Raw genomic sequence first — 25881 nt, forward strand, 5'->3', positions numbered from 1 at the left:
CGATCCAACAGTTATCTGTTAAACTGTTTACGCACAGGTTTTATCAATGGCATCACGATAGCGCCAGAATAAAATTTATAGCATCTGGATAGCCATTTTTAATAGCACTTTTTTGTTTATTTCTTGCACTGCAACCATCACCCTACCATTTGTTGTCACTACTGGGACCACTGAATGACCACCATTACCATCAGAGTGGTTGGTCCTCTCAGCTCAGTCCTGAATTCCCAGATGATGATAAGCCACCTTAGGTGGGTGATGGGAATTATACCTTTGTTATGTCATTCACTGTAGTTGATTTGGAGGTCTCATTTGCCTAGTTTGTTAGAGTTGTGTGTATACGGAACATTAGACCCTCAGTATTTGTTGTAAAGTATATATGGATTAGGGGATTTATACTGCAGCAGGTCTTTAAATTGTCCCTTGGACCCTCCTCCACTTTAACACTTTGTGAGAATTCTCTGTATTCTGCTGCAAAATGCTGCCACTAGACTGCTTACTAATACTCCTAAATGTATGCCTTTTTCTAATGAAATAAAAAAAACTCCACTGGCTGCCTGTGAGGAAAAGGGTGCGTTTTAAGGCCCTGTGTACAGTGTACAAGGCTCTGCAGGATACCGGCCCAGAATATCTTAAGCAGCGGCTGCAATGGTACCAACTTATAAGAACACTGCGCTCCCTGGGGGCAAAGTTGGTATCAGTACCAGCTCAAAAAAAACGTCTTGGGGTGGAAGAAGGGTTATGGCTTGTGCAGCAAGAGCCTGGAACGATCTCCTCTACTTTGTACGGAATTTGTTAACTTTTAGGAAGCAATTGAAAACTTGGGTTTTTAACCTATAATCTGTGTCTCTATCCTAATGCCCAGAGGAATGCAGTCAGCGCCAGGAAACCCTTAGGTAACCATTCGCACTCTAGAAATACCAATAACATAACATAACATGTTCCTCCTGGAGCTGTAGAAACAGCTTTGGGCACTGAACATGATTCATATCTTCCACTGATTCCAGTTTTAATGTTTATTCTTCTGGGCACCTTGGGATTATGGACTCATTTCACAGGAAGGTTTTGGGGCATTCAGTTTTAATGCTTATTCTTCCGGGCACCTTGGGATTACGGACTCATTTCACAGGAAGGTTTTGGGGCATCCAGAACTTTCCCTTTCCCTTTTGCTGATGCCTCATCACATGGGTAATTGACATACCTAGATTGCTCTGATAGTAGACTGTTTCCCCTTTATATTTTTCTTGCCCGTGCCACACTTGTCTGGTTAGCAATGATTTCCTTTGGTCTTCTTCTCTTCCTTTGCTTTAATTCCATGTGTTTTTTCGACAATCGCCGTCTTCCGGGCACCTTGGGTTACAGCTGTCAATGTACTCATTTTATAGGAAGGTTTTAGGGCATCTGGAACTTTACCTTTCACTTTTGATGATGCCCCATCACGAGGGTAATTCACGTACCAAGATTGCTCTGATAGTAGTCTGTTTGTCTTCTATATTTTTCTTACCAGTGCCACACTTGTCTGGTCAGCAATGTTTTCCTTTGGTCTTCTTCTCTTCCTTTGCTGTAATTCCATGTGTTTCTTCCACGGTCGCCTTCTGATATAGCTCAAACAATTTTGATATCTGTGTCTGATCAGCGGAGGCTGGTAACAAATACATACGGCAACTTTCCGTTTCCATTGGTATCAGGAATTCGCTTTTGAGATCTGTTGGCTGGTGATGTTTTATCTTCACTCATGGATATTGGCACTCCTACTTGTATAACCTCCAAGTATTCATTTACTGGCCTTAAAAGCATAGGAAGTGTAAAAAGAACAGATGATGGACGGAATGCTGAATTAATCAAACATTCACCCCCAGTCACAGATCTGGTTCAAATCCAGTGTTTCTGTTCTTTTTACATTTATCACCTTAAGTGGGAAGAGTAAGCCCAGATGTGGGTCCCGTGCTCACTGTGCAACTGGACCCAAGCTAGTCTGGTTGATGAAGGGTGAAACCCTGAAACTGGTCCAAGGATGCTTGTTACTTGTCCAGGAAGGACCTGGCTTGGCAGTTCAGGCTGGACTGTTCCCGTCAATAACAGGGTCAAGACTGATTTGCACATGGCTGGATCTAAACTGGGGTGGCATGGTGAGCAAAAGAATGATCGATTTAACTCAGATCTCTTGACTAGGGGTAAATGTTTTGATTTGTTCTGCATTCTGTCCAGCATTTGTGTCTTTTGCTTTCTGGCCTTAAGTGCGAAGGGTATGCTCAGACATGAGTCCTGGGCTCACTGTGCCACTGGATTCAAGCTAGCCTGGCTGATGAGGAACAGGGTCAAGACTGCTTTGCATATTGCTGGGTTCAAACTGGGGTGGCATGGTGAGCAAAAAAACTATGGATTTAAACCAGGTCTCTTGACTGGTAGTGAATGTTTTGATTTGGTCTGCATTCCGTCCATCATTTGTGTGTCTTTTTCTTAAAAGCGGAGGAAGACATACATTCACTTTTTGAAGTTCCATTTTTATATTTTGCAATAAAGAGATGCATGAGTGTTGATTTTTATTAAGCACAACCACGGCTTCTAAGATACCTTTTAAGATCCCTTGCATAAGCAGGATTACATCCAAACTGGCAGAGGACGTTGTTGGGATTGTATTTTCACCTATGGTTAATGGAGATGGTGGAGTAGCTTCAACTTCACTCCGCTTATCATGACACGGCTCCATCTCTACTAAGTTTTCTGGCAACTCCTGCAACGCCAAGGTGTTATTCCCTATATATTATTTTGTATTTATCAAGGGATCCCAAGTTATCCCCTGTAAGTATGGTGAGGTAGATAATCTTGAAACACGGGAGCCTTTACATAAGCCAAATGATCCTGCTAAATTCATACTTTTCTTAGCCCTCCAAAGTAACACATATTTTATCAGATGGTGACATGTGTGAACTTCTTTTACCATCTATTGCTGTAATAAAGTGTTTTAAAGAAAACTTTCTTATAGACTCCGATAATGGTGATCTGGGTTCCTAGTCTTTTAAGGGCAAGCACATTAAGGCCAACGCTATACCCTTATTTTGTTGAATCACATCAGAGTCACTCTTTCTTTTCTTGGAGAAGTTACCCTTTCCCGTTGCTTTATAGTCTGAATGGATCTTATTGGATCTTAAAATATGTGTAGAGGTGCTGGGATTATCCATATCTTCCCTGACTGTCATGATTTAAAATCACCAGAGATAAGCCAATGACACACAGGCCACAGCTGTAAGCACTCTAAGCCACACTGGCATGCTGCCCTGGCATCTTTTCAGTCAATACACATACACAATCTTCAGAACTGTGGAACTTAATAATTGTCCAAAATTGCTCAAACTTTCAGTCGAAAATTGAGCTTTCCCTATACAACAGTGTAATAGTGCAAGCAAAATAAGTCTGTGCCAGGAGGCTGAGAAGCTGCTTAAAAGCCATACACCTCAAACCCTGGACCTACAGGACTCAACCAGGTCCTTCAAAATAGATGAAGTGAATCACTGCCCGAATATCGACGACCACAATATCGAGGTCCCAAAATATCGGGACCTAAATATCGATGTCAAGAATATCGACATCCTATCTACGTCATGGTAAGTACAAATATATCGAAAAAAAGAAATATTGTTGTGAAAAATATATTTTTTTAAATGTTTAAAGAATATTATAAAATAAAGAACATAATACATTTATTTTAAAAAAGATACTTAGAATCATTATAAAATGTTTAAAGTTAGAAATAATAAATATAATGTAAACAGATTTAAACATACTTATATATAAAATATAATATATACATTTACTTAATAATTTTAATAAATAATAATTATAATAAATTAGAAAATGTTAGAAACATATTAAAAACTATAAATACATATATATATACATATACCAGTAAAATAAAAATAAAAATAAAATATATATGTATAATAAATGAAAATATATATTTTTTTTCTTCTTTTACAATTACATTTTACACTACATTAACAGCAACAGTAGGGAAAATATTGGATAGCGGAGGGGATAAAATTACTATTCCCATTCCAGGGAGTGCAAAGGTAGGGAAAGTGTTGGATAGCGGAGAGGAATAATTTACTATTCTCACTGCAGCAGGTAGAACTGTAGGGAAAGTATTGGATAGTGGAGTGGAATAATTTACTATTGCCACTCAAGACAGTCCAACAGTAGGGAAAGTTTTGGGTAGCGGAGGGAAATAATTTACTATTCCCACTCCAGCAAGTACAACAGTAGGGAAAGTGTTGGATAGCAGAGGGGAATAATTTCCTATTCTCACTCCAGCAGATAGCACAGTATGGAAAGTGGTGGATAGCGGATGGGAATAATTTACTTTTCCTACTCGAGGGAGTGCAACGGTACAGAAAGTGTTGAATAGTGGAGGGGTTACAATTACTATTACCCCTACAACGAGTGCAACAGCAGGGAAAGTGTTGGATAGCGGAGGGGTAACAATTACTATTCCCACTCCAGCGAGTGCAACAGTAGGGAAAGTGTTGGATAGCGGAGGGGAATAATTTAGTGTTCCTACTCCAGGGAGTGTAACAATAGAGAAAGTGATGGATAGCGGAGGGGTAAGAATTAGTATTCCCACTCCAGCAAGTGTAAGAGTAGGGAAAGTGTTGGATAGCGGGGAGGAATAATTTACTATTCTGACTCCAGTGAGTGCAACAGTAGGGAAAGTGTTAGATTGCATAGGGGAATAATTTACTGTTCCCACTCAAGCAAAATATTTAAAATTAATTCATTTAAAAAAATTGCCTCCCACCATATTCCTCTATAAATGACACCACAGATGATGTAAAACATAACACTATTAACATAATTAATTAATAATTAATTAATTAAAATTAACAAGCAATTTAAAAACAATCAATAATCATTTAATTCACACAATTAACAGTATAAAACAACTTAAAATACATTTTATAATAAAGAAATATAAAACATATATTGAAATTAAATTACTCCCCAGCCTACTCCCCTATCAACCCACAACCCACTCTTAAACAAATGACACAAATAACATAATTAATACTTAATTAATAAATTATTATTTACCAATTAATAAATAATGAACAATATATTATTTACCACAATTTACACTAGAAAATGTCAAATACATAAATATTAAATAATTAAAAATATAAATAAATAAATTATTATGAAATTACTTCCCACACTACTCCCCTATAAAACCACAACCCGTTCCGAAATAAGTAACACAATTAAGATATTTACCAAATAATTATGAATAATTAACAACCAATTAATAACTAATTCATAGTAAATTAATTACCACAATTAACAATATAAAATATTAAATATATACATAATAGTTAATAAAAAATATTAATTACTTAATTTTAATTAAATTTCTTCCCACCCTATTCCCCTACAAACCCACAACTCACTAAGGAATAAAAATGCAACATTTAATTAAAAATAATTAATAACTTCTAAATATTATTATGAAATGTATTATAATTAAATTACTTCCCACCCTCTTCCCCTATAAACCCACAACCCGCTACAGGACTAAAATGCAAACTTTACTTTAAAAAAATGTATAACGTCTAAAAATGTAATACATATATTTAAAAAAAATACAATACTTAAACAAAAATATGGAACACATACATTTAAAATACATACTAAAATACATAACACTAATATAAACATCGATATTATTAACAACGATATTTTTACAAACACAATTACTGACTTCGTTAATAACAAAAACAATATTTTTTACCTTAAAGTCGATATTCTATTCCACGATATTCTTGCAGTTGATATTCTGTGACTTCGATATTTTCAACTCGATATTATGGGACTTCGATATTCCCAACTCGATATTATGGGACTTCGATATTCCCAACTCGATATTATGTCTGTGCACCAGATGAAGTTGGGGCTTTGGTGGAATCCTGTTTGCTTCTCCGCTCCTTGTTCCACTAATCCTCCTACACTCTGCGTGCAGTGCTCCACCCTCCTTGCATCTGGTGTGATAGGTAGATAGCAGCAACCAGGAACCACAAAATAAACTGCGCCCCCAAAGGCACAAGCAGCACGGGGCTAACACCGTCTGCCTCCAGCAGGCTGCAGGTGCCTAGTGCACTTCAACAACTTCAAGGGCCGCTCGGCTGCTCTATTCCCAATCCGCTGAGTCACTGGATCACCGTACCATCAGGCCACTGTACCACCAAATACCACCCAAAACCATGCCCACCAACGCTTCTGCACATCAGGTACTTCAGGCAATTCGAACACAGAATACGATGGAACAGAAGGCCAGCATTTTTTCCTCCTCCGCCAAGTACCATCAGATCCTGGCAATGGGCACCGTCACACTGTCACACTGGGATACCCCTAACTGCATGGCATGGCTCCCACAGCGCCAAGGGTGATGGGCACAAACACACCCAGCCACGACTGTGAGCCACAAAAAGAGAACTGAGAGAGTTCTGCTCCCACCGGCGCCTGCTCCAGGATCCCAGCAGCAGTCGAGGGTGGGAGGGACTGCAGATTCAACTGGACCAAGACTGGAACTGCAGAGGTGGGTATGGTGAAATCTGTAAAACCCGCCATCTGTAAGCTCATGCCAATAAAGTGGGAGGTAGGCAGGCTGCGGTTCAGTTGAGTCAGCGGTTGGTTGTTAGTCACCAAGCCCAGAAGTAATCCTCACAGTGCTCGCACCTCTTTGTCCTCTCTGGAAGCGCATCACCAGAAAGGGTTATTATGAAAAATTGTAACAAAGTCTGTAGGACTGCATTTTTTATTGTGAAGCATTTTTTGAAGCCACTTGGTCATTAGGAGTCAATTGATATTACACTGTAATCAGGAAACTTGTTAGACAGAATCTCAGAGATTACCTTATTAGGCATGGGCTTCGGTGTTAGTTACCAATTTTGACAAACCCTGGAGGACCGGGGGTGGGGGAGTTGGGAAGAAGAGTTGCACTATGATAATCCTTGCTATGTCATCATGACAGGTTTAGCTGTCTGCTGGGCTCTTGTAATAAAATAAATTATAGAAAATTACAAACATACCAATGTATATATAAACACATATATAGACGGTATTCTGGTCGGCTCTCTTCTGTCATTGGTCAATTCTACTGTCATTCACACGCTGCTTCCACCCTTGAGAGCATGCAACTTGGGGCAATGGATCATTCCACTTCACTCATTAGCTGTATTGCACAATGAGTGATGACATGTTGCCTAATCACTTGTCCACATCAGCCTGAAAGTGAGTGTGCTGCAATGCAAAACCTGGTGGGCAATTCCTTCAGTTTGCTATTTTCTTCTTTTGTAGGTCACCTTCCTATCTTTCCTTCTTTGTTTACTTTTTTTTTTTAGAATATTCAATACTTTAGGGGATGGAAATTGTGACAGCCATTAGTCAATGTGTATATCAATAAAAAGGAGGGGTTTTAGTTATTTTTTAAATGTAGCCAAACATGGGGTTGTGCATATGGGTTGGGGGCAGAGAGTTGTTTAATCGTAGAGAATGATTGCCTCATATACCGTTCTTTATTGAATGTTGGAGGCTCTAAGAGGAGAGAATGCATTCCTTGAACCCCACTGGACATCAGAGATTTTCAGTAGCCTAGCCAAATAGGCAGGTGTGGAATTATAAAAGTCTCTTTGACGGATGCAGGCAGTCTTGATGTCTAGCACGAGCCAAGCGCGAGCCACAATGGCTCTCTCACCTGCAAGCACTGTACTCAGATTACGTTTCATCTGTGAAACCATCACAGCAGCGGTACATGGAGATTTGTGGTCCAATGATAGCTTAAGACATCACATAAATGAAAACTCAGCCTACCCCCTTGGAATGTTCCACCCGTAGAGTCAGCTGGGTTATTAGATCATGGAATCTTTCAGGTCAAGAAACAATGCATGTGTTTTTGGATGCGTCTCACTGCTAGGTACTTATTGTTAATTGTGTTTGTTTTATTGTGTTGTTATGGGTACTTTTAAACTTTTTCCCTAACAGTTATTGACCTTTCCTGCTCCTGACTGTTTTGAATCACTGCCCAGACACGTATCAGTGTGCAATATTTGGGGAAAGACTCGTTGAATAGGAGCATGTGTTGGCTTAAAACATGCTTGGCAGTGATATTTAAGAACTGTAATAAAAGGAACGAAGTAAAGCTGGTGGCTCACACTTAGAGCAGATTTTATTTCAATGATATTCTTGCAAAAAGTTCAACCATACGACTATGTCCAAAAAACAGTAGAAACATATGCATCATCAGCGTTGAATTTTCGATGTTAGCGGCATGTTACGCGGTGCTGGACACACAAGAAAGAATCAGTAAAAGCAGTCGCCCGACTGGAAAATACACCTCTTCTCCCTGTCTAATAAAGCTGACCTCATATTATAGGGTGACTATAATCCATCATCTGCTCTCACAAATGTGGCCAAGTGGTGTTCGAAACCAGGGACATTTCAGAAAATTGCTCTTTAGGATACTTTTCGCCTGCTCCTTGAAAAATTAAAAAGGACAGTAGTGTCTTACAAATGCAGCACATGAGATAATTATTTTTTAAATCATGTTTGATTCCATCAAGGGTGAAGAATTTATATAAGAGCTCCACGTTGTTGAAGATGCTGACAAAGACTCTAGATAAATACAATAGTTAATGAGCTATGGCTGTATGTGATGAAACCACAGTGGCGTGTGGCATGAGAGAATGAGATGTCATAGCAGTAAAGAAGAGAAAGAAAACATGGACCGGATCACAAAACATTTTAGGTGCCACTAGTTCATGTCCTTTTAAGTTAAGTCAGTGCTTGTTGCAAACATATTTTACCACAATATTATGAACACAGATTTATGGAGGCGGTAATTTGTGGTAAGTGTGTGTGTGGTTATTATGGTGTGCTTTTTGAGCTGCTGTGTTTTTGTGCTGCATGGTTATGCTGCTGTATTGCACTGTAGTTGTTGTGTTGCGTTTTGACCATTTTTGGGGCTGCGCCCCATTATATTTTAATTGTGTTTTCATGTTGCTTCTTGTCTTATATTCTGTTTACTATAGATATGTCACCAAATGTTGCTACATTTCCAGCCAAGTAGCACATCCTTTTAAAGTTCCTGTGACAAGTAGCCATTTATTGCTATGTTAGGGAATTAAAGAACTCTACTCCATTTCTCCAACTATTTAAGATGCCTAAAGCTATGGCAGAAACCGTGTCTAAAATGTGCACTTCCAGTGTTCACCTTATGTGATCTCTAATAAATATTAGTAATGGAATCAAGTTAATTAGTAGCAAAACCAGAAGACAAGGGACCTTGGAAGTCTATACCATTTTCTAACACGAACGCAGAGGAAATACAAGTTTCTACTGTTTTTCAATACTTTGAATGCCCCAAAAAGATCTTGAGGACAAGATTTTGGTTTCTCACTGTGCGCTTTATGGCACAGTGTATGTTGACATATATATGTATGCCGCATTAGCTTCAATAAGCGCCTTATAATTGAGGCATAGTGCAGCACGCTAGGCATAGGAATAAATGTGTGGAAACAAAGGATTGACAGTTAAAGGAGCGTATAGTTGTAATGTCATCATTTGTTTTTGTCTTTTTAGTAAAAGATCATTTCTTTTGCATGTATACAGTTTGACACTTGAAATAATTGTTTCATTGTCGGTATTTGTGTTTTTAGAAATAAATGAATAATATCTATTACGAATTCTGTTTGAGGAGGTAATGGCACACTAGTCAGAAATGTTTAGATGGTGAACACCTTGTACTCCTCTGGCTACAAATAACTCCATTTGTGAACAAACCCCAGGATTAGTAAATTCTGTAACTGCAGCCAGACAATACAGAGACTACCTCAGAAGGAGGCAAAATCACCTGTGTTTCAAGCAAGAGAAAAAAGGGTGGAGGCCAGAGAGTAAGCTGAGGGTACAAGAGGCAGTTCCCTACACACCCTTGTCCTTTCCAGACAACAGGAGCCGTACCGGCTCTCACAATTCCTACCACCTGCATCATAGTGCATGTTTTTCTAATCCTAAAACTTTAACTCATTGTAAACAATTGGAGAATAGCTTATTTATCAAGTCTTCATAGGGATGACAGTACATTGGTGATTGTGAAGTAATTTTTACACAAGAGGCAATGTGCAAGACAGTTCCAAAAGGAATATTGTTACAGAAACAAATGCCTAAAAAGCAAACGGTTGTATATTAAAGACAAGTCCTCCTGTTAGGAAAGTGACTGCTTTGAGAAATATAGGTATGATGTATATAGATGTGATTCTTTCCTTCCTCACACCAAATGTGAGGAAGGAAATTGTGTTTTAGATTATTTCATCTCCCACATGCTTATTATAATGAATACAAAAAGGCAGTATATTAGAATAAATGATGTTTACTAAAAACATGGGGGCAGATTTATGTTTCCTGGCGCATCCCTGCAAATCAGCAGGGATGCGCCAGGAAATATGCCTCACACAAGTTTACCCTTGCGCCACCACAGATGCGCCGCATTTACAATGCAGCGCATCGTGGCGCAAGGATAAACAGATGCGTGACGCATCTGATGGCATAAGGGCGGCGCATTGCTGGAGTCGTGTCGCAAGCACGACGCAACTCTAGCAATGCTCAGGGGCTGCCCATACCTAACATGCTGCGTCGTGCCTTATGCCTGCTTCAAGCAGCCGCAGGGTTTTGACGCAGCAGCGTCGGAAAAGTGACTCAGTGAAATCTTGTAGATTTCACTGCGTCACTTTTCCGAGGCTTTTCCCGACGGAACGCCCACCTGCATACATTAAACCTGACACAGGTTTAATGTAGCGCAGGGCTTTACAATGTGACGCATCTCCCTAGATGCGTCACGTTGTAAATAAGGCGCAACATGGCGCATGGTCTACGCCGCCGCTGCGTCACAGAAGTGACGCAACGGCGGTGTAAATGTCTCGCAAGGGGCTTGTAAATCTGCCCCATGATTCTTATGATCTAACCAGCACATTGTTGATAGAAAACGTTTCATTCTTTTCAGTAGTCCAGTGTTACACAATGGAACCCTGAATAGCTAACAGAGTAGACTTGAAAAGTTTCTCTTTAGTTTTTGTTGCCTGATTGCTGTGAGCTACTGCTGATGGTGATTGTTGTTACCTGGCACTTTTGTGAGATGACTAATTGCTCTTCTACTGATGGTCTTAGCTACTGCTATGACCTCTCTCGTTTGAGTGATTTAGATGGTTGTTACTGCTTCTGTTTGAAAGAGACTCAGCTGAGTTTCTAGAACTACTCTTTATGGCGAGTTCAGCCTCTTATATAATCTAAATTTAGGCTCCAAAACTCTTACTCTTTTCCAAAGAACCTGCTGTAGTGTTACTGGCCCAATGTGAGAAAACTTTATTCTCCCTTCTCATATTATTTCATCTATACCACTCTCTTGATCCTCCGATGGACCTTGTTTTTCCCGATAGGGGTCGGATATAAAGGGTCCAGACAGTTATCCAACTAGGACCAGGAATTGGATAGCTGAATTACAAACTACTTTCAAAACAATGCTATAAAGATAAAAGATTATCACGGCAAGCCCAAATCTTCTGGAACAATGTAAGCAAGCCAAAATCATACACACTTAAAGCTCAGTTAAAGCTATACGGAAAAATGGCATTAGAATTTGATGCTCTAAGATCTCTCTATTGATGCCTCCTCTAGACGTTAGTCATCCTAAATTAAGAATGAATATTCACTTGGATAGAAATAATCATGACAGCTTAGTCAATAGGGACATTTTAATATAGTTTATCAAAGTTAAGGTAAAACAAATGCATCAGTAAATTTGCATCAGGTTATAAGACAGATGTTGTCAAACTACAATAAGACATTCAATATAAAATTCCAAAGCTCAAGAGGTCAGGATACATGCCAGTTCAAACAGTCTCAAAGAAAAGAAGAGACCACCATGCACGCACAGCGCATGCGTGAGCTCAGGAAGGAAGCCAGAAATGTTTTCATCAGGCAAGTTAAGATTTCCAAGGCAGTTCCGCAAAGTCTCGACCACAGGATTTGGTTGCCAGTATACGTGCAGAATTCCATCAATAAAGAAATAGCAGCAGCTCATCTGCCACCAACACCACCAAGCAAGTCACTTCTGCGTAAGTTTGTTAAATCAGGCAATATTATATTTTTAAGGTTCTAAGGGTGACACCTCCTGGAATCACCTCATCTGGTCAGACCACTCAGATGAGGTGTAAGTCCTTAAAGGATGGGTGTGAGGCGACATAAAAAAGACACAAAATGTAGAACAATAGATGGTACAATTATGCAGTCCTTCAGAAATCCACTATGTGACACATCGGAACAATGCTCCTTTAGCTAAATCACATAAGCGAGTTCAAGAGAACAGTTTCCTGGGCAGCTGATCAGGTGTCTTGTACAGAGCATGAGAACTCAGGAAAGAAAACATAGTTTCACATTATTGGTTATGCTGAAGAATTTTCTCATGAACTGTAGATTCAGCAAGTAAAGAAATGTCACATATGCAGTCTGGCCTACATTAAATTGAGCTGATACAACGTAATATATGTGATTATTAAGCATAGATTCATAGATAACATAAGGACGCTGTGCCTCTAGATTAACTCTGATGCACTTAAATTCATTTAGGAGGGTTACAAATAAAATGTGTCAGTATGGTATACTTCTGCTATTCGAATGTACTAATGTATAAATACATTTAAAATTTTATTACTAACAATTCATTATAAGAGTACTACTTTAGTACACGTATGAGATGCAGGGCTACATGTATCAAAATTGTATATTGCGACTACCTAATTGGGAATTTCTGAGAATCACAATTAGGTAATCGCAATTTACAATGTATGAAACTCAAAAAGTTTCATATAGAAATTCCTAGGGGGTCGCAAATCGCGCTACCTCATTAATATTAATGAGGTCGATCGCAATTAGGGGCCCCTAAGGAATCGCTAAAATCACAGGGATGGTGGCCTGCTGGAGTCAGCAGACCACCATGTCCATGATTGCTTTTAAATAAAGCAATCTTTTTTTTAAAATGCAGCCCGTTTTCCTTAAAAGGAAAACTGGATGCGTCTCGAAAATAAAAATGAAAAGTTTTCTTTTCATTTTTTAAGAGTAGGTAGTGGTCCGTGGGACGACTGCCTGCTCTTAAAAATATGCTGTAACAAACATTCACAAAGGGGAAGGGGTCCCTTGGGAACCCATTCCCATTTGCGAATGGGTTACCACCTACTTGAAGTAGGTGGCAAATTGCGAATGTTTTGCAACCACATTTCGGTCACAAAACATTCCTACATGGTATTAGTGAGGAACGCCCTAAACATGTCCCTTCCTAATAGCGAATCACAGACCCATTTTGTGATTCGGTAACAGGTTACTGAATCGCAAAATGGGTTTTGATTCAAGTAAAAAGACTTTTTGAATTTCCAACAGGCCGATTCTGTGAATTAGCCCGTTTGCGAACACAAAGTAGTTTGATACATGTAGCCCTAAATCTCTTAAAGTTTCATGGATTAATCATTAAGGTGCCGATTCCGATCCGGGTCGGAAAGCACTCCGACCGAGCCGGATCCGGAGTGTTTTCCAACCGAGCCGGAGTCCTGCAGTCCGACCGAGCGAGTACGATGCGGCCGTATGCTGCCGGACTCGGTTCGGTCGGACTCCCATAGATGCCAATGGGAGCCGGTCGTACGACGTGTACATGGGCTCCCATTGACTGAATGGGTACGTCTCATGCAAGGGCGCCCCCTACAGTTGGCACGCGTTGGTGCCATCCGCACCGTACATGCCTGTGTTGGGGGGACCCTTGGGTCTCCCCTCATGTCCGAGTCGTAGGGCTGCGGGTGAAAGGGGGTCCAACGTGGACCCGCAAAGGCAACCACCCAGACGATTTGCGAGCCGGACACTCCGGCTCGCACAGGCTGTCCGACGCATGCATCGTACTGGCTCGGTCGTGAATCACATCCATTGCACGCCACGGTTAGCTTACGACCGAGACGTACGGAGCAGTTCGGACCTGGAAACGACTCGGTCGCATCGTACTTGCTCGCTCGTACAGCTGTACGAGTCGGGCGGAAAACACGCTTACGGCTCGTAGTTTTTCCGTCCGGATCACGTTCGGTGCCCTTCCGACCCAGATCGGAATCGACCCCTTAGTAGGAATGTGTAACACCTATTTTCTCTTTTAATTTCAGTGCACACGTTTACACATACAATAGAAGAGTTTTAATAACATTTATCATCATAATCAGGTTAATTCCTAATATTTGATAAGTTCATCATTGGTTAAACATACTCATAAATGATAATAAGGAAGAATTAGAGGTACATTTTTAGCACACGTTAATGAAATATAGCACTTTGTCACTAAGTAAATCACAATCTATATTACTTGTACGAATGAAATAATCTAGGCTGCATAGTTTCTGTATACATTTATATTGCAGGAATACAAATTTCTCTTATCCTGTCATGTTTTCTTTAACATGTAGTTGGTGCACGCTTATTCATAACCAGGTTACTCATGGTATTAAAAGTTTAAATGTGTTTTCCTCTCCAACAAACCCTTTGTAGGCTCTGATAGGATAGGATCTTTTTAGATTAGTATAAGGACTATTTTCTTTATGGAACATGTTTGTTGTCTCTAACCATGATTTTTCTTGATGTTTCTGCCAACAGATTTATCTTTACTAATTGAATAAAAAGACGAAAAACAAATACTAGACTTTTAACAAACAATAAAGGTTTTTGAACTTTTATAAAATCTCTCATCAGTGACTGAACGTAACAAACTAGGAAGTTGATGATATTTGTGCTCCATACTAAAACTTTTGCAAAGGTCAATCGACCTGAAAAGTTGCGGTGAAGTTGGAGATCCTGATTGTAAGTCACAGGTCGAACTGTACATTAAATACTCATTTTCTGCACTGTCTGCTCTGGTAGCAGAGGATGGTTCAAACCCTGAATGGAGCTATAAAATAATACCTAATTTAGAATAATCTTCCCGATTCCAATGCTTGAAGATCCGATGAGGAGGTATTAGAAGGCGATTGCCATTTGAAGGTGTGAGTATTAATAGGGAAATAAGTTGTTTGTTGTGATTGTGTTATTTGGATTAGTGTTTTGGGTTGAATTGGTGTGTAAGAGTAAGTATTAATAAGTTGTTGAAGAAGGAGATTGAAGATTTCAGACTTGCTGTAGTCGAAATATTCTGGGATAGTTTAAATACATTGAAAACTTGCTTGCAGTATAAGTGCGGTGTGTGAGGTACCATCACCTACACCAGTGACATAGAGATACTAAGTATTGTTGTGATTGATTAACATTGATTGGTGTTAGTGGAACCTAATTGTGCAAACAGGGGAAACTGCATTGATTTGGGTGATTTCACACTGGTCGAGATTTCACTTGTGGTTGTGGAAAATACTGTTGAGTGATTGAATAACTGTTACTGTTGTTTCTTTTAGTAGAGCAAATAAGAAGATATTTTAAGGTTATTTGTGGGAGCTGTGTGAGTACGAGGAAAAATTGAAAAGCAGGTTGGACTGCTTCAAGGATCGAGATTGTACGTTGTATTGTTTTGTGCTGGGATTGGTTCGTTAATGTGTTTCATGCTGGGATTGGTTGGTGATGCTGTAGTGCTGCTCTGAGATTGGTTTCTGGAATGTGAATAACTTGTTTAGATATGCTAATAAAATCTGTAAAATTAGTAGCTGAAATTTCCTTGGCCCATTGAGAAGTTGACATATACTAAGTGAAATCAAAACCTTCTGTTGAAATCATGTTGTTTTCATTGACCCGCCATTATGAAATGTTTTAAAGAAATTGCAATTCTGGTGCGTAAAGGAGAAGAGGCACCTCCTGAAGGTACACCTGTATATATTATGATTACTGAGCATGATTTGGACATTTGTCTTTGGCTGCACAAATGGAGTAGGTTGACTGAGAAAGAAGGTGCATTGAGTTTTCCTTGGTATGTGACATTTAACACCAGAATTATTGATAATTTGGAGGGAAAATTGCACAAGATTAATCCACCACCTAGACCCATTCAGTGCAAAACTTTGAGTGTATGGGAGAAAGTTGCATGGGAGAAAGTAAAAGAAAAATACCAGAGAAGGACTAGAAGAGCAGTGCAAAATTATGCAAATGCCCAATGGGATGAAGAACAGCATAGATGGGGAACCAATATCATAGAAGGAACTAGATCATACCAAGTGATACACCAGAAGCTGTTATTAAAGTAAATAGGAGAAATTCCAGAAAGAAATAAGGGGCTGAATCAGATACTGATTCAGGTGATGACATTTTAGAGCAGATGTTAACTTCGAGACCTCCACCATACACAACCCCTACTGACCAGAGAGAGTTAGGTATTTTTACCAGTCGGATGGTGTTTACTGCCCCGGTAAATCCAGGTGTAGCACAAATTGAATGGCTCTTACAAACATTGCAAATTGTTCCACCAGTAGTGGCTTGACCACAAGTTGCATTTCCTTCTGTAACTAAAACAACTGCTGTGCCTAGTATAGCCCAGTACCTATTGTCAATGCTCAAACTGTACCAGGAGTAGTAGCAAGTGCTTCTCCACTTGGAGTTATGAAGCTAGAATTTAACCAGCTGCTGAAGGATTACCCACAGCAGGAATGATTCCAAAGTCCCAAAAGTCACAGATGGTTGTGTGGAAGCCCCACAAAGAGTGCAAGCACTAATAAATGGAGAGAAATTTGTTTTCACAGCCCCAATGTCACCTGATGACATAAGTGCCACTGATGGAGGGTATATACTAGCTTGGTTAGAACAAGCATCAGGAACCAGGAAGGCAGAGAGCACAGAGACACACTAGAAGCCAGATACAGAGAAGGTGGAATTGGAGGAAATAATATAGAGATGCTTGTAATTTCAACAAATAGAGCAATATCAAGGAAAAAATTAATTTACTAGTGCAAGGAGATTACAAGTAGAGCAGCCTTGACCCATGAGAAATAATTAATTTGACTAAGAAATATGAAATAAATCTTTCTAAAAGTGTACACATGCATAGAAGTTATAGGATCAATCTGGATGATCGAGCAATACATGGAATTAGTTCAATACATTCGCAAATGGAACGAGGCTGAAAATAAAAAGTTAGAAGCAGCTACAGTAGGGAAACTAGATGAGGGAATGAAGGGAGAAGTTACTGCTTACCTACTCAGAGAATTAGCAGGAGGAACATACGAACATGTTTCCTGGAGTCAAGGTGATTTGGCAGCATTTACAAATGATTTTCCAAAATTCAGAGACAAGCCAGTACAGTGGTATGCACACGGCAAATGACTTAAAAATAATTAAAGGTATTGTGGACAGATCTGAATGTGTTTTTTGATATTATGGTGATTACTGGTTTATGGGCTGAGTGTAAGACGAAAAGAAAGAGTAGCCAGTGAGACAGACTAGAACAAATGCACAATCACCTGTGGTAATGGAAAAGTATGAAGCAGTGATTATCTTTTTGAAAAGTAAAGTACCCACGAAAAATATGGATTAGCTCAAAATTAAAAGAACTACCCAAGAGCCAAAGGAGACTGTGCATGAGTATAATGAAGGATTGTTGCATATGTTTCAGCAGCATAGTCAACGTGAATATCGTGAGGAGAGGGATATGGGAATTTTTTTATCCCAGTTTGTTTTAATGCTGCAAGCAGAGATCTATTTGAGCATATTCAAAGCGTGATTTGCTGGCAAAACAAATTGCTTCATGAGATCCAGCGATATACCAAATATTGTAGTGATGACTTGTATATGAAACAGAAGAGAATCTAAGAGAAATTCATGTTTGCACAGAAGAAGCTGTCTCAGAAAGGTTTCCAGAATTCTTCTTTTGCAGGAAATAAAGGAAACATGCAAGGAGTTGTGGTTCCACATGCTGGTTTCAGGGAAATCAAGGAGGATTGAGTGTGTCATAGGGTAGAGATGTTCCTGTGGGTACAGGTTCTGGATTAGATATTACTGCTATGAAAAAGATCACCCCTTGTCACATCTGTCATAAAATTGGACATTGAAAGATGGAATGTCAATATAATACTGATAACGTTTGTGGAAATATACAAATACAGAGAAGTATGCAAACTAAAAATGTGCCTACACAACAGATGTAATTGCCTATGCAAGGACAGATTCCAATGTTGCCAGTTCCACCTGCTCAAATGAATGCCCCTAACATGGGAAGCCCTTGATTTATTTTAAATCAGATGCCAAAAATGAATAAAATTAATTTCAAAGTACCAGGCCACAATTTCAACATTTGAACCAGAATGTTTTGCAGCAATTCCCTTTATTTGACTATGAATGTTCAGGCTTTGATGCTTCACAATGAAGGTGCCTGAGAGGGGAGGAAGATTGCGTATCTGGCGCAGACTTAGAGGTAGACCAGAGTGGCCCATATGTAGATGCTGAAGCCTATGGCCACCCTGTATCATTTTTGATTGATGCAGGTGCTACCAGAGCCTCTGTTAGAAAAGCAGAGGTCCCAGATCTACCTCCGTCAGGGAAAACTATCCAAATTGTAGGAGTTGAACCAGAATGTTTTGCAGCAATTCCCTTTATTTGAATTTGATGGTTCAAGCTCTGATGCTTCACCATGAAGGTGCCTGAGAGGGGATGAAGATTGCGTACGTGGCTCAGACTTAGAGATAGACCAGAGTGGCCCATATATAAATGCTAAAGTCTATGGCCACCCAGTATCATTTTTGATTGATGCAGGTGCTACCAGCGCCTCTGTTAGAAAAGCAGAGGTCCCAGACCTACCTCTGTCAGGGAAAACTATCCAAATTGTAGGAGTTACAAATAAACAGTTTCAGAGAAAGTCCCAGTAAAAATAGGTTAATTTAAGGAGAAACATCAATTTGTTGTATGTAATTCGAGTCCTGTGAATCTGCTAGGGAGAGATTTGCTGTTCAAGTTAAAATGCACCACTTACTGCACACCTGATGGTGTGGCTTGTCAGACCCATGTGGAGGATCAAATTAAAAATGATCAAACAACAGAATGAAACAGTAATGTTTCCCCTTGATAACAACTGAAGAATTGCCCAATGATTTGAGGGAAACAGTAAATACCGAAGTTTGGAATTTTACAGAAAAGGATATCGGACTTATCAGAGGTGTAAAACCAATTTGAATTACTGTGAAGGCAAATGCAGTTTATCCCAGAACACCACCTTATCATTTAGCACCAGATACAATTGCAGAAATACACAGAGTGATAGATGACATGTTGCAAAAACAAATTCTGAGAGAACTGATTGGAAATCCATGTAATACTCCCATTATGGGTTTGCATAAGCCCATTGGTAAATATAGAATAGGGCAAGACCTGAGAAAAATAAATGAAATCATAATCCCCTGTTGTGCTCTGGTACCGAATCCAGCCACCATATTGTTCCAAATCCCATGTACTGCAGAATTGTTTACAGTCATTGATCTATGCCTGGTTTTCTTTTCTGTGCCTTTTATTAGGGAAAGCCAATTTCTGTTACCCTTCGTGTTCCAGCAGAAGGTATTAGCATGGTGTTGTGTCCCACAAGGGTATACAGAGAGTCTGTCCATCTTTAACCAAATTTTGAAAAGAAATCCGGAAACCTTGCAAATGCCACATGAGTGTATACTATATAGATAATGTGGTATCAGGAAAAGAAAAAGCATGCAAACATGACACCATTGCATTATTGAATTACCTGGCTGAGAACGTACACAGAGAGTCTACAGGGAAACTGCAGGACTGTCAAAACGAAGTTCAGTATTTGGGACACCCACCACGAACTCAGAAGGAAGTTAGGATGTTTTTGGGAATGGTTGGTTACTGCAGCTAGCAAGGCCTCTACTGAGGTTGACACACAAAGATGTGTCTGATTCGATTCCATAGGACAACAAATGTACAAAAGTGTTTCTAGAGTTGAAAGAAAAATGGTGACTTGCCTCTGTAGCCGCAGGTCTTCCTGGTTGTCTTAAAGCGGTTGCACGGTAAACACTAGTCTGGAAAAAAATGATAACATTGTAATGGGATACCCTTTAAGTGCTATGGTCCGGCACTCTGTGGAGCTGTTATTAACAAGAACGAAAATCCAATATTTAATACACAACAGACTCGCTATGAACAAACCAATCTATCACCTGAAAATATTGGTTTGAAGAGATGTATAGTACTTAACCCTTCAACACTTTTGCCTTCAAATGATGTTGATTGTGATTAAACCGCACAGGATTGCCTAGATGCCACAGATTTATGCATCAAACCCCAACCAGATAATAAGGTTGAAACCCTGAATGAGCCTGATGGTGTATTGTTTGTGGATGGCTCATTTTCGAGAAGTAACAATGGTACACTGAGAGCAGCATATGCCAAGTGTACTATAAATTATGTTGTTGAAGCTTCATGGCTGCAAAAATCCACCTCAGCACAAGTTCACAAATTGATTGCTCTTACCAGAGCATGCAGTTTAACTGCACAATTGAGTGTCACCATATTTACAGATAGTTAGCACGGGTGTGCTGTTGTCCATGATTTTGGTCAATTGTGGTCCCAAAGGGGATTTCTTACTCCCTCAGGTACACCTTTCCACAATGGAGCCTATGTCAAGGCTAGTTTGGAAGCTTTACAGTTGCCAGGAGAAATTGCAGTGGTTAATTGCACTGCTCACCAAAGTGGTAATGGATACGTTGCAATGGGCAACTGATATGTAGATTCAGTTGCAAGAGATTGTGCTATGCTGGCCTGCACATTTTTTGGAAATTTCACATGTGAGTCCGAAGAGGAAGGTTCCCTTACCATGCTGGTGAAAGTCACTGACACCCGGGATGAGTTGAAAAGGGTGCATGACAATGTGACAGAAGCAGAATAAAACAGTTGGGTAAAAGCAAGTTGTGAGAAAAATGTAGCCGATATTTGGATGTTAGCAGATGGGAGACCAGTATTACCAGACAGCTTGTTGTTTCCAATGACTCGATATTATCATGGATACACACACTCAAGTAGGAATTCGATGGTAAGGCTTTTCAGGTAAAGTTGGTACAACCCCAGATACCGAATGTTAGCAAAAGAAGTCTGACACAGGTGTGTGATATGTCAACAATCAATTGCTGGAAAGAGAACACACGTCACTTTGACATACATATGGAGATCGGGGTGGTCCTTTCAATGGGATGCACTTGGATTACAGATACAGCACCTTACGAACGCTTCCTTAACTGGTAAATGGGCAAGTAAACAGAGCCCTACGAGATACACCTACCCTTGTTGTGGAGCAGATAGGGAGTCCGAAGTGCATGTTTTGTTCTTTTGCCCAGGTTATGTTAAAAGCAGGAAAAAGTGGATCATCCCTGTCTGTTGGCTTTTAGGTGTTAAAGATCATCAAGTTGCATGTATTATTTCAAAAAGTGAGACAAGGCAAAGTCTGGTTTTTGCCATATCCCGCTTTTTAATTGCAATATGGAGGATTAGGTAAAATATGGGCCTTTGATTGGTTATTTACTTTTTGTTTACATTTTTAGGTTCTAACTAATGCATTTTACTATCAATAACTAGTTTTTACCTTGTTTTATGCACACTGTAACTATTTGCTTTTAATATTTTATGTGATATAACTTATGCTTTGCAATTATGACACATGACCAAAATAAAGTTAATGAACTGAACTGAACACATAGATTTTATCGAGATGCCTGTTTACAACGGGCTGAGATTTATCCTGGTGATTGTATCTTCTCGAGATGGGTGCAATCTTACCCAACCAGACGAAACAAAAGTCTTACTATAGCAAAACTATTATTACATGAATCAATACCCAGGTTTGGCAAGCTGATTCCTCTTCAATCAGATAGAGGAACCCATTTTAACAATGAAGTCCTGAAAATTATCTGCACAGCCCCCCAGATTGAACAAAGATTACACTGCAGTTACTGACCAGAAGGTCGTGGTTTATCACCCCTATGGAACTCTGATGGGCAGAGAGATGAGATTACCTGCTGTTCCTTCAAATGCTCTTTTGAATATCACTGATGATATTATCTTGGACTACGGCAAAGGAATGGCTGATGTAGGACAATCTATCTCTTATCAGATTTCAGCTGCAATAAAAGATCCATATTAAGAACAGTGCCATGACTTCCATCCTGGTGATTGGGTCATGATCAAAAAGCACGAGCGGAAGACTTGTCTCGAACCCACATGGAAAGGCCCCTTCCAGGTAATCCTGATTACCAGTACTGCTGATAAGTGTGCTGGAATTCCAAACTAGATTCATGCTCCACATGCCGGGAGAGTGAGCAACCCTGAAGAAGTGCCTGTGGTCTGTAATCCTGGAAAAGAAACATTGGTGACTGCACCATCAGTCGAGAGACCACCCAGATCAGTAGCACTGCTGCCATTTCAGCAGCAGGAAGAAGAGAGGGTTGAAGATCAGTAAGCAGAGAACCAAGTTCAAGTCCCTGAAGCTACTCAAAGTGGTGTTGAGATATTTAACGAAATAAAAAAAAGACCGAACCGAACCACAGAGTGAAAGTGCCATTGAAGTCATATCAGCCAAGGAAAGGATCCAGTTGAAGGAACCAATACTGGATCAACACGAATAATATCGACAAACTGAAGGGCCACAAAAGCTATGAACATACAAACCTGAGAAGTGCTTCAATAGCTCGAATTCCAGAGACTATACCTGAAGAGACTGAGTCCAGTGACGAAAGGGGTTAACAATTAACAAACTCTGAGAAGATCAAAAAGAGCACAGGTGCCTTGTTGCAGGTGCTCAGCACCTGAATGGTCATATTATTTTAATACTGCTTTGAATGTTACTTTGGAAGACTTGTGAGATGTGAATCCTGAGCTATTGGAACCGCACTGAATACAAAATTTAGAGATCGTTGGTTAAAGAATTTAACAAAGAAAGAAAACTCAAATGACCAAACAGAAAACTCAATGAACTGTGCTTGTAGAATTTTATTGTTTTAGCTTTTTCTTTTACAGAAGATCAACCTAGTCCTGAGTGAGCAGTAGAAGAGTAAGGATAACATTTCCAGAACAACACGGACTAGAGTTGAGGCGATTCTATTAGAAATAAACTACTGAAAATATAACTACATCAAAGAAGCTATTTACTAAAACCCACTACAAGCTGTCTGACTCAAAGAGAATGTGTTGCATTAGAAATAACTGTAAATATTTTGTGTTCGATTTTCATAATAGCAATAATAATGATTAGCATAGTACAAATAAAGGTTTTACTTGACACCAGAGTCAGAGCCCATTTCAAAGAACTAATCAAAAGCATATAGTAGTAAGGAAGAACCATTTAGATGCTCATTTGTTGGGGAACAACCTTTACAACGCAACTTTTACAACGCACTACCATTACAACGCATTTTTTACAACGCATAATCCATTACAACGCATGACATTACAACGCATGACACTACAACGCATTTTTAAAAACTACCTTTACAACGCATTCCATTACAACGCATACTACCATTACAACGCATACCATTACAACGCATAATATTGCACTATACTATCCAACACTTACCCTACTGATGCACCCCCTGGAGTTAGAATAGTAATTTTTACCCCTATACTATCCAACACTTACCCTACTGATGCACCCCCTGGAGTTTGAATAGTAATTTTTACCCCTATACTATCCAACACTTACCCTACTGATGCACCCCCTGGAGTTAGAATAGTAATTTTTACCCCTATACTATCCAACACTTACCCTACTGTTGCACCCCCTGGAGTTAGAATAGTAATTTTTACCCCTATACTATCCAACACTTACCCTACTGTTGCACCCCCTGGAGTTAGAATAGTAATTTTTACCCCTACACTATCCAACACTTACCCTACTGTTGCACCCCCTGGAGTTAGAATAGTAATTTTTACCCCTATACTATCCAACACTTACCCTACTGTTGCACCCCCTGGAGTTAGAATAGTAATTTTTACCCCTATACTATCCAACACTTACCCTACTGTTGCACCCCCTGGAGTTAGAATAGTAATTTTTACCCCTATACTATCCAACACTTACCCTACTGATGCACCCCCTGGAGTTAGAATAGTAATTTTTACCCCTATACTATCCAACACTTACCCTACTGTTGCACCCCCTGGAGTTAGAATAGTAATTTTTACCCCTATACTATCCAACACTTACCCTACTGTTGCACCCCCTGGAGTTAGAATAGTAATTTTTACCCCTATACTATCCAACACTTACCCTACTGTTGCACCCCCTGGAGTTAGAATAGTAATTTTTACCCCTATACTATCCAACACTTACCCTACAGTTGCACCCCCTGGAGTTAGAATAGTAATTTTTACCCTTATACTATCTAATACTTACCTTAAATGTAATTTAATATTATGCGTTGTAATGGTATGCGTTGTAAAGGTAGTATGCGTTGTAATGGTAATGCGTTGTAAAGGTATTTTTAAAAAATGCGTTGTAGTGTCATGCGTTGTAATGTCATGCGTTGTAATGGATTATGCGTTGTAAAAAATGCGTTGTAAGTGCATGCGTTGTAAAAGTGTGCGTTGTAACGTCATACATCCTCATTTGTTAGTTACAAAAATAATGATTTTGACGAGGACATTTTGAGTGTTTCAATTCAAACCACAATTTAATCCTTTCAAGAGTGCCTTTAAAAGAAAGCATAAACTTACACTCACAAGTCAAAGTAATGGACACAGCCTGGCACTAATTCTATCCACATAAATCTATAGACAGTGTTAAGGCTACAAGAATAATTAACCTACTTGATTCAACCAATAAAGAAAATAAACATCATGGCTAGAGAGGAGAGGAACACTTACATGACAAAGACTAGTGATAAAAGTAGGGATCTATTTGAAAACGCTTAGAAAAAGGAAGAAAACAAATTCAGAAAGAAAATGGTTTACAAAAAATTAAGACTAGACAGCCAATACAAAGGGAAAATTTGCATGTACATAAGACTGACACGTAGGAGAAACAGGCACGTAGGGATTAATAGTTGTGAACACACATTTGAATTGACAGAGCTACATGGCAAATTTTATAGGGAGACGAGAATACAATTTCTGGAGTTTCCAATATTTGCGGACAAAATGCTTACTTTCTTTCACCAGCTGATTAGGAAGGTACATCCTATTTAGGCATACTAACTCCAAAAATGTATCATGTGAAGAGCTTCGATGCAGAAATGTAGTACAGAAACTGGATTAGTAGGAGATATTTTTGGAGCAATCATTCCACCTGTAGGTGTCATATTAAACGTCGAAAAGATTAGAAAACTAGCAAAAATTGTTGACAAAATGGCAACAAGCACATCTGGCGCTTTGCTTGTAATTAACACATCATTAATTAATATGAGGTCCATGGTTTTATAGGACTTGCACTAGACATTCTACTCTGCAAAATGCTTCAATTAACTCACTGCTGTTCATACATACCTTTGCAAAGAACATTTCAGGTTTTGAACCTAAATTACATGAATTGTAAACACCTAATCTGTTTGAAAATATTGTGAAAGGAGTTGTATACAATTGGAAATTGGTTTTCACCAGCAGGATATGGTATATTGAAGGGTATTCTATGCCAATATTAATAATAGGGCTTTGTCTACTAGTTCTCTATGCCTTGTTTCTGGGCTGTAGATGTATGTTGCGCAAAAGATGGAAAAGGGTGCAAAGAAAGTTATATGAGGAAGATTTGGGACTAAGAGGCCTTATGAATGAAGATTACATAGTTTCGTTAAAATTTAGTGGTCAGAAAAGAAAAAGACAAGACTCAACTGATGATGAAGGTGCCCTCTGAGACAGACTCAC

The sequence above is a fragment of the Triturus cristatus genome, chromosome 2_2 (assembly GCF_964204655.1).
Source record: "Triturus cristatus chromosome 2_2, aTriCri1.1, whole genome shotgun sequence".
Lineage (NCBI taxonomy): Eukaryota > Metazoa > Chordata > Amphibia > Caudata > Salamandridae > Triturus > Triturus cristatus.